Source organism: Macaca nemestrina, unplaced genomic scaffold (assembly GCF_043159975.1).
Source record: "Macaca nemestrina isolate mMacNem1 unplaced genomic scaffold, mMacNem.hap1 Scaffold_61, whole genome shotgun sequence".
In the NCBI taxonomy this organism is placed as follows: domain Eukaryota; kingdom Metazoa; phylum Chordata; class Mammalia; order Primates; family Cercopithecidae; genus Macaca; species Macaca nemestrina.
Window position 1 is genome coordinate 227,936 of NW_027257776.1, and position 12,132 is coordinate 240,067.

Here is a 12,132-nt window from a genome sequence, read left to right on the forward strand (position 1 = left end):
ACTCCAGCTTGGGCGACAAAGAGAGACGGTCTCAAACTAGAACTTAGCCCTCAGGAAAAGCATTGAGCACCCCCCCACCCAAACCAACCCAAGGAATCACATGGCAATGGTTATCATCTGATTTCGACAAATAAAGTTCTGTTCTCCCCTCTGAACACAATGGTAAACACCTGCCATCAGCCCACAGAAACTCCCAGGACCCAGTAACACTGGACTAGCAAGATCAATGGGCCACGTATGCAGGGTTCAGCAGCAGAAAGTCATGGCACCGAGAATGGTGTGTGCTCAAACCAGATTCCTTGCTTTCGGGGTGAAGGGGCTTCCCGGGAAAATCTAGTCCAGTGGGATGGTTTCCACTTCCACCATGAGGAGGAAATGGGGGGCTTCCTGAGGGCACTGACAGGACCTGGGTCTCTGCCCCTTTGTCCTCTGTCCTGTTATGGGATGAGGGTGGGCTGAAGGCAGGTTTCCCCTACATCTTCCGGGCAGGAGAGATGGAGCTGACAAGTGGACGACGCTTTTTCCAAAACATTCCCATGTTTATAACCTGTTATCAACCTGTTTTCCCTGGAGATCAGTGAAGCAGCATCATTGATTCTCTTCCATTAGGGACAACCCGGTGTTACGGGAGGCAGGAGACGACATGCGAGCTGGTCTGAGTCAGTCACTTGTGTCTGATCCCCAGCGTGGTCGTCTATCAAATGGGCGGCCCCACAGACCAGTGACTTTGAACCAGAGTTCCATGGAGGTTGCCCAAGGACAGGGAGGGGGAAGAGGGGGAAGAGGGGGAAGAGGAGGAAGAGGAGGGAGGAGGTAGAGGAGGGAGGAGGAAAGGGAGGAAGGAAGGAAGAAGGGGAGGAAGGAAGGAAGAAGGGGAGGAAGGAAGGAAGAAGGGGAGAGGAAGGAAGGAAGAAGGGAAAGGGAAGGAAGAAGGGGAGGGGCGGAAGAGGAGTGTGGAGGGAGGAGTGTGGAGGGAGCACTGTGGAGGGAGCACTGTGGAGGGAGCACTGTGGAGGGAGCACTGTGGAGGGAGCAGTGTGGAAGGAGGAGCAGAAGGGGGGTTCTCTGAGGAGGAGGGCCAAGTTTTTGAGGTGTCTTGGAGTCAGAGGTGGCAGTGGCTTGGGCTCTAGGCCCTCTGTTGCATAGTTTTAGGCTTTAACTATTTATATTTGTGGACTCTTTAAAAGATTTAATTTGAAGGAAACCGGAGTTGGGGATACCTTGCTTCTAAAACACAATTTCTCAAGCCTGAGACTAAGTGCTAGGCATTGCTCATTCTGTTACAATCATTTCCTCCTATTTAAAATCAGCCACACACCCCCAATCTCTCTTCAGGGCAAACATCTTTTCCGAGGATCTCAAACAGCAGAGCGAGCGGCCCGTGACCCCAGCCGTGGGCACGAGGAGTGAAGAGGAGACGTGTGGAGAGGGCTGCTGATGACATGAGAGGTAGAGGCCCGGCACCTCCCTCTAGGGGCTGTGCTCCTCCAGGCCTAAAGGACATCCTCGCCTCTGGGGTGAACAAGCAGCACAAACTATCAACACTTATTCCAAAAGAACAGGAAGAAAATTCAAACGAAGTTAATACAGTTACCCCAACACAACACTGCAGCAGCCCAGAAACAGGAGGGCCAGTGAGCCTGAGGTGGGCGGTTCCAATAGCAGGACAGCGACGTTGGCATTAGGGCTTTTCGGCAAAGAAAAAAAAAGACACAAAAGGTAACATGGGCCACCCATTATTTCCTGCCAGTGGAAAGACACCCACAGGCCCCCAGATGCCAACGGCCCCTTGGGAACGAGCTCAAGCAGCACTTCAGGTCTTCGCACGAGCAGGCACGTGGTGTCCTCAGTACCCCCGCCTGTGACACACACACCACACTTGACTCCCATACCTGAGGGTCCAGGGGAATGGCGGGAAGTTCTCGGGGGACCGGGCATCCTGTGAGGGCACTGCATGACTATGTACCTCAGAGGGGTCCCTGGGCAGGTGCTCTCTCTCCAAAGGATGAACTGGATCCTGACCACACCCAGATTGCGCTGGCCTCCAAGCCGAGCGCCAACATCTCACATCCAAAGGGATGCACAGATGCCTGCTGCACGTGGAGCCAAAGCCCCTCGCAGAGCTCAGGACGAACCCAGTGTCCAGGCCTGGGGCCGTCACCAGCCAGGAGAGGTGTCCGGGGCACTTCCCAGCGATGGCCACAAGAAGAAACAACTCAGGACAAAGCCAGTGTCCAGCCCCAGGGCCGTCACCAGCCTGGAGAGGCGTCTGGGGCATTTCCCAGCAATGGCCATGGGAAGTAACAACTCAGGCCCATCAGGGGCTTCCTCACTATACGGGTGTTAGAAGTAGAGACAGAGGTTCAGGTCTAGTGGCACAAACAGCGACGGATCCCATGGAAATGTGGGCGTGGCCCCTCCATCCCAACAGCCTGCATGGCTACTCCATTCTGCTCCCATCACATACATCCCCACACAGCCAAGCCCCTTCTCCTTTCCCCCACTGGATTCATCAAATCAAACCTCGCTGTCCTTGGCAAATGTACCATTAATTTACTTACTGCCCAGTAAAAAAGCACACTTCCAGTTAACATGACACCCCCGCTACGATAGAACAGCCTTAATTCAGACATGACGCAGAGGAACAGAGGGAGGAGGGGTCGAGGGCCGTCCTGGAAACGGCAGCTGTTTTCTGGGGAAAGTCTCCCTCCCACCCGAGCCCGACACTCGTGCCACACTATCCCCATGGTGTCTGAAAACTCCATGAAGACAGGCTCACTCTGACCCCTTCACACCCACAACGCCAAAGAGGAGCAGGTGTTCAGGAAAAGTCTCCTGCTAGTGCTGAAGACAGGAATAATCCCTCGTGGTGCCCAGAATGTCAGGAGAAAACAAGGCACCATGTGGACGCCTTCCAGGTGAATTCTGGAATGACTCTGCCGAATGCCAGTCATCCTTTTACAGAACAAAACCAATACCGGAAAACATGTGTCACCAGCAGAGAGATGGTCCTTTTGATGGCTTACCAACACACCTACGTTACGCTGAATTTATCTCAAGCCACCCTCTCTGTGCTAATGTAAAAAGTCTCCTTTATTAACCAGTAGCCTTTTTCATCTGGTGCTTTATTAACAAGCAAGACGGTCCTGTAACACTCAGGCATTGTTGAAAACGTCAAATGGAAGCCTAGAAACCTCTTCCGTGCAGCTTCACTGCAAAGTATTTTGACGTGAGCCAAATCATGCTATTCCTACATCTCCACAGGAAACTCAAGGCTTCATCAAGGAAACGCAGCATGATTTCTGCTAGGCACAGAAATTGGTGGGGTGGGCGTGGGGTTGAGGGAACATTACATAGAAAGCACAACGCGATAATCACCTGTATGAGAGCCACACTGGCCGGCAAGCCCCGGTCGGCTCGGTCTCTACACAGTCACAGACGTGAGGCCTGGAGGGCAGACACCTGGCACTGCTGACTACCCCAAGGTCGTGGCCTCTGCCCCTTCTCTGCTGCTCATCAGTTCCAAGCTTCTGGCAACACCGCCTGCTGCCCCCACTGCCTCATCGACTCTTCGTGAAAAGCAAATGTTGCCAGGATAGCTTATGAGTACATTTGCCAGGAAAGCAGCTCCGATTGATGCTGAAACCCCGTTCTCACACCCCTGGCAGCTCCCTTGCCCCCGATGTGTACATGCTTGCAGCTCTGACCTTGCTCAGTGTCCACACAGGCTCTGTCCACTGGAGAGCCAAAGGCAGACTCAATGTTGAGTCAGAAATACACAAAGAGGGTGACGGTTACAAACTGCCTGCCTGCCCCTCAAAACACAGGTTGAAATCCTCAGCCTCAATGTGATGCTGTCAGGTGGTCTTTGGGAGGTAATGAGTTCCCGAGGCTGGAGACCCTTGAATGGGATTTGTGCCTCAGAAAGGGGCCCAGCAAATCCCTCACCCTCCCATTGTGTCAGGGCCAGAGAGAAGGTGTGTGCCAACCAGGAAAGAGCCCACACCAGAATTCACCCGTGCGGCACCCTGATCCTGCCTTCCAGCCGCTAGAACTGTGAGAAACAAATTCCTGTTGTTCATAAGCCGCTCAGTCAATGGTGTTTCGTTACAGCAGCCTGAGCTGCCTGAGATGACGATGCTCACCGCCCTACAGAAACGGCTACTCCCCTCTCCCAGAAAGAGGGGTTTAATTAAAATCCCTGTCTCTCCTCGCGGCCACCACAGATCTCACTCCCCCACCCTGTAAGCCAGCAATTGTTAGGATTAAAGGAAAATGAGGATCCTTTTAGACCAGCCCCTCCATATCGGTCTGAAGCCTGTAACTTTGCCCACTTCCACGGTGGCCGTGTCACTGCGTTGCCCATGTCAGCTCTGTGTCTGCACTGGGTCCCAGGCTCTGCACAGACTCCTCTAGCTGCCCATCAGCACAGCCATTTCCCCTTCTGCTTTGCAGGTTGTCCTTCAATATCCAACCCCCACCCCTCTGCAACCCAAGGCCTTCCGATCCAGGCATTCGGGGTGGGCTCAGCCATGTACTGCCGTCCTTGACTCAAGTAAACCAGGCCCAAGGCGTTGGCACCAATGATCTACTGGCTGTGGGGTCTGCACAGCTACTAGCTGCCCCAGCCACACCAGGGCCCGGGAGGGGAGGCAGAGGAACCTGTGAAGTTGCCAACAGCCATATGGGAACAGGGGCCCCTGGGATGAGGAGGATGCCATGGAAGGAAATTCAGAGAAAGAAAGAGCCCCAAGGCTGGACGGGTCATGCCCAAAGCCTACACTGCTGAATTTTCCAGGTTTCTGAACTCAATCGCTGACCCACACAGCACATGTTTCCTGAGTGCTGACCCCGCGTGGCATTGGATACGGCAATAAAGTAGGACCCCCACCTCCCCCATCCCCGACACATACACAGGGCCTCCGTCCTGGCGGGAAATCAGGCCTGGGGGCCCAGTTGACACCGCGAGCCAGGGAAGGGGGCCATTTCAGACGGATAGTGGGTGCAGCCTTGCCAAAGCCCAGCAGTCACCTGCACTGCCACAGCCAGGCTGAGTCCAGATCAGCCGCACAGAAACCTGACCCTCTCAAGGGCACGCCTGAGCTCATTAGGGACAGACACCGTCTCCTGCTGATCTCCAACACTTTCTCTGCATGTCTAGTTACAAACGGACGACGCAGTCTCGGAAGCACAGCTGTGACTCTGGAGACAGATCCCAGGCCTCCCCCTGCTCCTCTCCGTGGTGCCATTGATAGGGAGGGGCCGGTATGGCCGCGAGGTCCCATACCCACAGCCACCCTGCCACGGAGACGCAGGCCTTCGACGATTATTTCTGCCAAAGAACCCTGCTGCGTCTTGGAGCACACCATGGTGGGCGGGAAGCTCCACCCGGAGAAACAGCGATGCTTCTCCCCAGAGCCAACGGAGGGCACCCCCCACCGTGCATTCAGCAGATTACTTACATTCTAGAAAACATCTGGGTTAACGGGGAACAGTAAAATGAAAAGGACACACTAGAAAGGTTAGAAGGCTGTGCGAAGTCTCAGGAGGTCCAAAGGTTTCTTAACCAAGACTGCTGCGGTCAACGAGCTTACAGGGAAAGTTTCCACACGGGCCTTCAACAAGCAACGCTCAGCAGGGAGGAGCCACGTTCTGGGCAGAACCTCAGAACAAGAACATCGGACACCACAAAGTCACATCAGAGCCAACAGCAACTGAAATACAGCCCTCTCCTAAGATGTGTGCGTCACCTGCAGAAAGTCACCACACATTAAGATGGGGGAAGAAAAGGATAAGGTTAGAAACAAATTTGAAGTAATTTCTGCATACGTAATATTTCTACATCCACTGGTTTTCTTTCTGGGAGTAACAACTTTTACATGAGATGCACATCCCCGTTGGAAGGAGTTTGGGTTTTCCGTGGGCAGAGTCAAGGGCTCTCCAAGAAATGTGAACCTTTTCTCACTCACTGAGCCGCGTGCCCTGAGGCCGTCCTGGCCTGCCTGAGCACCTCCCTGGCTCTGCCTCCAGCCAGCTCCTTCCAGCACTCACCCCGCTGCTCCCAGAGCCTGCACTGGCCCAGGATCTCCTCTTCTGCTGCTGTCAATCTTCCACTTTAGGGCAAATAAGTTGGAAACTAGAAAGTTATAAAACCCCTTGACTTTTTAAAAATTTGTCTTCTCAGAAAACAATACTAATTCTACTTCCATGGTTTAATATGTTGCCCCCATCTGCATGTTCATGGATATGTGTTTTTATATATTTTTTGATCAGTACTTATAAAAGCATGCACTGTTGCTACATTCAGTTTAATTACATTTGATGTAAGAAGTTTTAATTTCAGTGAATTCAGGCACTCAAAATTTAAGCCCTCTGACATCTATTAATCAAATGGGAAAATGACAGGTAGATATTACAAAAATCAAGAGAAGTGTTTAATGTAAATCCTGAACTTTCAAATATTTCCACAAATGTAATGTATACATTAGTACATCACCTTGAGCATTTTCACAACTCTTTGCACTCAAATTCCATTCTTAACTTTTATAGATAAATCGACATCCATATGTGATTTTAAGCAGCTCAAACATCAGCTCTTAAAAACAATCAGAAATGTTGCGGGCAAATCCCACCGAGCAGCAAATAACGGAACTGTACCCAACAACCCAGGTACCTCTCCCTGAGGCATCTGGAACTTGAGCATTACAAGCAGCCTTTGGTTTCTGAGGCACCCGAGAGTGGGGACTCCCAACTCCCCAAGTCTAAGAAGGCCTCAGCGATAAGGAAAACTGGTCAAAAAGTCATCCCTGCCGGCTCCCTGCGCCACGGGCTCCTCCCTGCCCGCCCTCAGCCACGTGCTTACAAGATCTCACACTTCCTCTCTGTCCCGCAAAGCCTGACTCCTGATTCCAGTCCTGCCGCTTACTGGGATGTGGCCATGGACGTCAACTGCACCTGTAAGGGGAGAAGCCTGTCAGGATACAGGATCCTGGCCATCCTGGCAGTGCTCAAGCTGATACTGTAACTTGGTAGTGAGTTACTTAATGCAAAGGTTTAACTTTGAAAAATTTAGATACGTGTATTCTAAAAGGGAAATTCTGAACGTAGAACACAGGCCACACCCTCACACTGATGTTGTCTGGCCAGCACTTTTTTGTTTGCCTTTTCAATGACGTTTTTAAAAGCAGTTTTCGGTTCATAGCAAAATCAAGAGGAAAGTACAGAGAGTCCTCACATATCCTTTCCCAGCACAGGCACAGCCTCCATCATTCTCCTGCCCTCACCAGACCAGCATGTCTCTACGACCGACAGACCCGCATCAACACGGCACCACCACCCACAGTCCACAGCTCACACGAGGACTCGGCCTGCTGCTGCTCACTCTGTGGGTTTCACAGACGTGGAACGGCATGGATCCCCCATGAAAGCCCCACCTGGAGTTGCTGCCCCACCCTACACACCCCCTATGCTCCTCCCATTCATCTCTCCCCTCCCCAACCCCTGACAGCCGCTGATTGTTTGACTGTTTCCACAGCTTTGCCTTTTCCAGACTGTGCTGTGGTTGGACTCAGACAGCAGGCAGCCTTTCCAGATTGGAGTCTCACTTAGCAACATGCGTTTATGATCCTTCTGTGTATTTTCATGGCTTAGGGGTCCAGTTCTTTTTAGTGCTGAATAATATCCCAGTATCTGACATACCACAGTTTATCCATTCACCTACTGAAGGGCATCTTGGTTGCTTTCTAGTTTTGGCAATTATAAAGCTGCTGTCAATGTCTGTGTGCACATTTCCGCATGGAAGTAAGCTTTCAGCTCCTCCGAGTAAACGGCCAGGACTGTGATTGCTTCTGTGGTCGGAGAGCTTAGTTCCACGGAAAACCGCCATGCTGCCTCCCACAGGAGCTGCCCCACTTCCCCCAGCGATGAGTGAGGGTCCTGATGCCCACACACCCACCAGCACGTGGTGGTGTCGGAGTTCAGGTTTTGGCCAGGCCGATGGGTGCACAGTGACGCCTCGCCCTATGACATAAGACGCGGGCCATCTTTCCACGTGTAGATTTGCCATCTGTGTATCTTCTTTGTTGGGGTATCTGTCCAGGTCTTTGGTCCATTTTTAATCAGGTTGTTCATTTTCTTGTTGAGTTTTGAGAGTTCCTTGCACGGTTTGGATAACAGCCTTTATCAGATGAGTCTTTTACAGATGCGTTCTCCCCGTCTGTGGCCTCCCCTCTCATGCTCCTGAGACAATGTTTTTTATTTTAAAAAACACTTCAGACAGAAGATGGACCTCCCAGCCCACCACGGTTCTCAGTTTGGCCGTGGTCACCACCCTCCCAGCCCTGGTTCCCACCTTTTCACGATCTGCTGGTCCTATGGGTGTCAACCCATACCAAGTCCCTAACATATCTCCAATGATGGCAACGTCAAAGCTGGCAGTTTGCAGGTAGGAAGGAGCTGATGGAGGCCGGAGCAGAATGTGAAGGCCAGCGGATTCATCCCTCGGGGACCGGCAGGCCTCTCAGATATCCCCCTGGGTCACCTCCCAAATGAAGTACCTGCTTTGGCCGTGAGCAGGAAGCAGGACCTGGCCCAGATCTCAGCATATTTGACCTGGCACGGCATTTACAGGTGAGCCTCCATAACCGGAAACTCGACTCTCTGGGGAGAATGCATTTTCATTATCAAGGCTTTTAGGCTTTTAATTAAGAAACCAAAGAGCAGTGCCTGGAGTGAGGATGCAGGGACTCTGGGTGACCCACACGCTCGTTTCCACCTGGCACAAAGGACCCTGGAGTGAGGGTACAGTGCCTGCTCTGAGTCACCAGCACACTCATCATTTCTACATAAAGAACCCTGTGAGCCTGTCCCAGGACTTTTTAGCCTAGACCTAAAAATTCAGAGCTCAGGAAACCTTCATCATTTTAGGAACCTGAGGGGTGGGCCAGGGGGATCTCACAGAGTGTGGTGCTGTCTATGGGGTCAGCAAAGTACAGCTGGGGCTTCCCGCAAGCACTTCAGGGAGGCCGTGCACTGGCCCGAGGCTGGTTCCGCCTCCTATCCTCGGTTCTCATGCCCAACCGTGAGGGGAGCCCCCCGCTTCAGGAGCGCTCCCTGGCTCCAGGCCCTAACGTCCATGTCCAGGCCCCTGGTAGGGCAGCTTCTACCCCAGGGAGGCTGGGACTGGAGACAGCCTGGAGCTCTAGGCAATCCTGGCAACCACATGTTTCCCGAAGTGGCTGCAGACAAACTCCTGCTTCCAAAACCTGGCACGGGCTGTGTGAGGCCTGGAACGCGGGAGGCGCGTTTCGCAGGGTCCCTGCTCACATACAAAAGCAAGGCTAAGAGCAGATAAATTATTTAATTACCCTCTCATGGTTATCAAGTCAAGTCATAGTCTCTTAGACTTATGTGTGACTAGAAGTATACACATTATGGAAGTGTATATAAATGTGAATACAGATATGCTTATTTTCCTTTTATATACCTTACATGTATGTGTATACGTGCATATGTATAAAACATGGAAGAAAAAACCATACTTAAGATTTCAAATCTCAGTCACAAAGATCTCAGAAGCAAATTATTATTCTTTAACAAAGATGTAACATTTTACATTCTTACAAACAAAATGTTCTCTATTAGCATTTTATTTTAAAAACTAAGAATGCATTGCACTCTCTGTTTCAATTTTTAACTCAGCTCACAAAGGTCCCTGTACAAAGACCTCCGTGCCACGGCAAGGATGGCGGTGGTCACACCTGTGTCCATTTATCCTCTCTACATCTAGGCTCCTCTCCCTGAGGCAACAGCACCTCCGAAGTCACAGCCTGGCCTCCCATCTCTCCCCCGTCCCGGGCTTTTTGGCATGTTGGTCTGCTGCACACACCTCAGCAAATACTGCTGATTAGCCAGAATCGCCCAGAAATCTCTTAACCTTGATTCTGGTTGCTTTTGTAATTTGTAATATCTGTACTTCTGGTGTGATTTGAGAAACAACAAATTTTAAAATTAGAGAAGATGTGGTTTTTATTCTCTCCTTTCTACTTGCAACCTTGAAAATTCAAGTAGCAGCAAGGGTTTGTTGAAAGTAACTTCCACCAAAGAGAACCTATTACAAAGGTACTACAGAGTGTCAAATAACCACATAGATGTAAAATAGAGATGCAGACACAGATATAAAATCCAATGGTTAAACCAAACTGAGAAATGCTTGCCAGTTTGATAGGACTTCTAAAACTTGACATAAATGTTGGCTGAGGGATACAAGATGTTATGAGATGAGTGAGATGCTTGGCCTAGAACCACAGGCTCTCTCCTCTTTACAGCAGAAAATCCGTAAGGAAGTCAAATCTGAAAGAACCAGGTACCATTGAATGGCATACTCAGCCATCCTTCCCCATTCCTGGGCCAGGTGCGGTGAGTGCAGCCAGTCGTTCACCAACACCCATCATCCATCCTCAAGGCTACGGCTACACTTTACTCCCAGGCTCCCTGCCATTATGTAACTTAGGTAAATCACGGCCACTCTCACCTTAAGCCTCCCCTGCCAGCATGGCAATCACCCAGTCCCAACCACAGCAAGGACAGCCATGTCCCTGGGAATGCAGAGCAGGGGTCGGGAAGAAACCTGGATCTCTGAATACCTCATGGAGCAGTCACCAGCCTGGAACATCCTCCCTGACGGCTTTGCAAGAGAGAAGAACTCCTTGGTTCCTCAAGCTACAGTACTGCAGAGTCTCAGGTCACAGCATCCTTACCTACCCTCGTCAGGAACCGTTCATGCTCATCAAGACATGAGAAGAAAACTGCAGTGGCACAGTCACACTCAATGCAGACCACCTGCCGCTCACATTCATCGGATTAACACCAAAAGGCCACCTTGGTGGATATCCTGGATGTGGACACTTGGCGGCTTTTTGCTGGAGACGCGCTTTGTACATTTATCGCACGACCATCTTGGCGTCAGGAGGGGCTGTGCAGATGGCAGCTGTGCACGTCACAGGGAGTCTCACTTGCTGGACTCTCAGCCAGCTCCCACTATCAGTGCCCGCAGAGTCCTCTCCTCCGGGAGCACGTGCTTGGACGCCACAGTAGCCTGTGGATCCACACAACAGCACTGTGTGCCCCAGGAGCTTAGAAAGTACCACTGCATCAATGCCTCCACAGGTGAGGCCGGGGGCAGAAGCCAACCTCAAGCAGTTACGGTCCTCCGTGGGGCTGGCGTCCAGGCAGGAAGGCGGCTCAGCGGCTCTCCTCTCACTGTGAAAAATTCCTAGGTCCCCACATGAACAGAACCCTAAATAACACGCAACAAACAACAGGAACGAGAACACGACCAGCAGCTTCTGAGAAGAGCAAGCTGGACTGATCATGAGACACCTGACGGGGACGGTGCCAGAGCCCCTCCCGGTAACCTGTGAGGGCAGCGCTGCCAGCATCTCCCTAAAACCAGCCCAAGTCAAGTTAGACTTGAGGCTTTCCAGGAGTGGGTAGATCCATTCAATCCCACAGTCTGAACCTTCCAGGCCGTGTCTCATGGCCCTCATCTCACATATGGGAACCCGGACGCTGCACCATAAACACAGCCCCAAGCCCTCGTTCCTTCTTCAACACCACACCCCAGTACAGTAAACACTTAGGATCTGGGCATTCACGTAAAATACTGCTTAACTAAAACTTCTGATTTAGAACATGTTTAATTCCTACTCACAGAGCTGAAAGTGTTTTGTCCTAGAAGGCGGTAGCTGTAACTTAGCATGAGAGAAGAAGGGTTCAGAGTGGTGCCAAGTATTAAATATTCCTCTAAATCTATTCACCAGATCGCCATGCTATTGTCACCTGCTTCATTTTCTGTCCTTAAAAGACATAATAGTTACTTTTCAAAATAGACAACCTGTTTTACTGATGCTTAGCTATAAAGTAGCGAGCTATGTATCCAAAAGGGAGATATGGGGAAACAGAAAATGTCCACAAGCAATCGGGTGGGGAGGGGGGCAGTTGCAGCAGCACCTGGCTCTGTTGCGTTGTGAGCCAGCCACGTGGGATGGACAGCTCACTTAGCCACTGAAATTATATCATCTAAGATTTTGTTGCAGTTACTTTGACAAATTCTCCCTCCTGCTATGAAGAGTA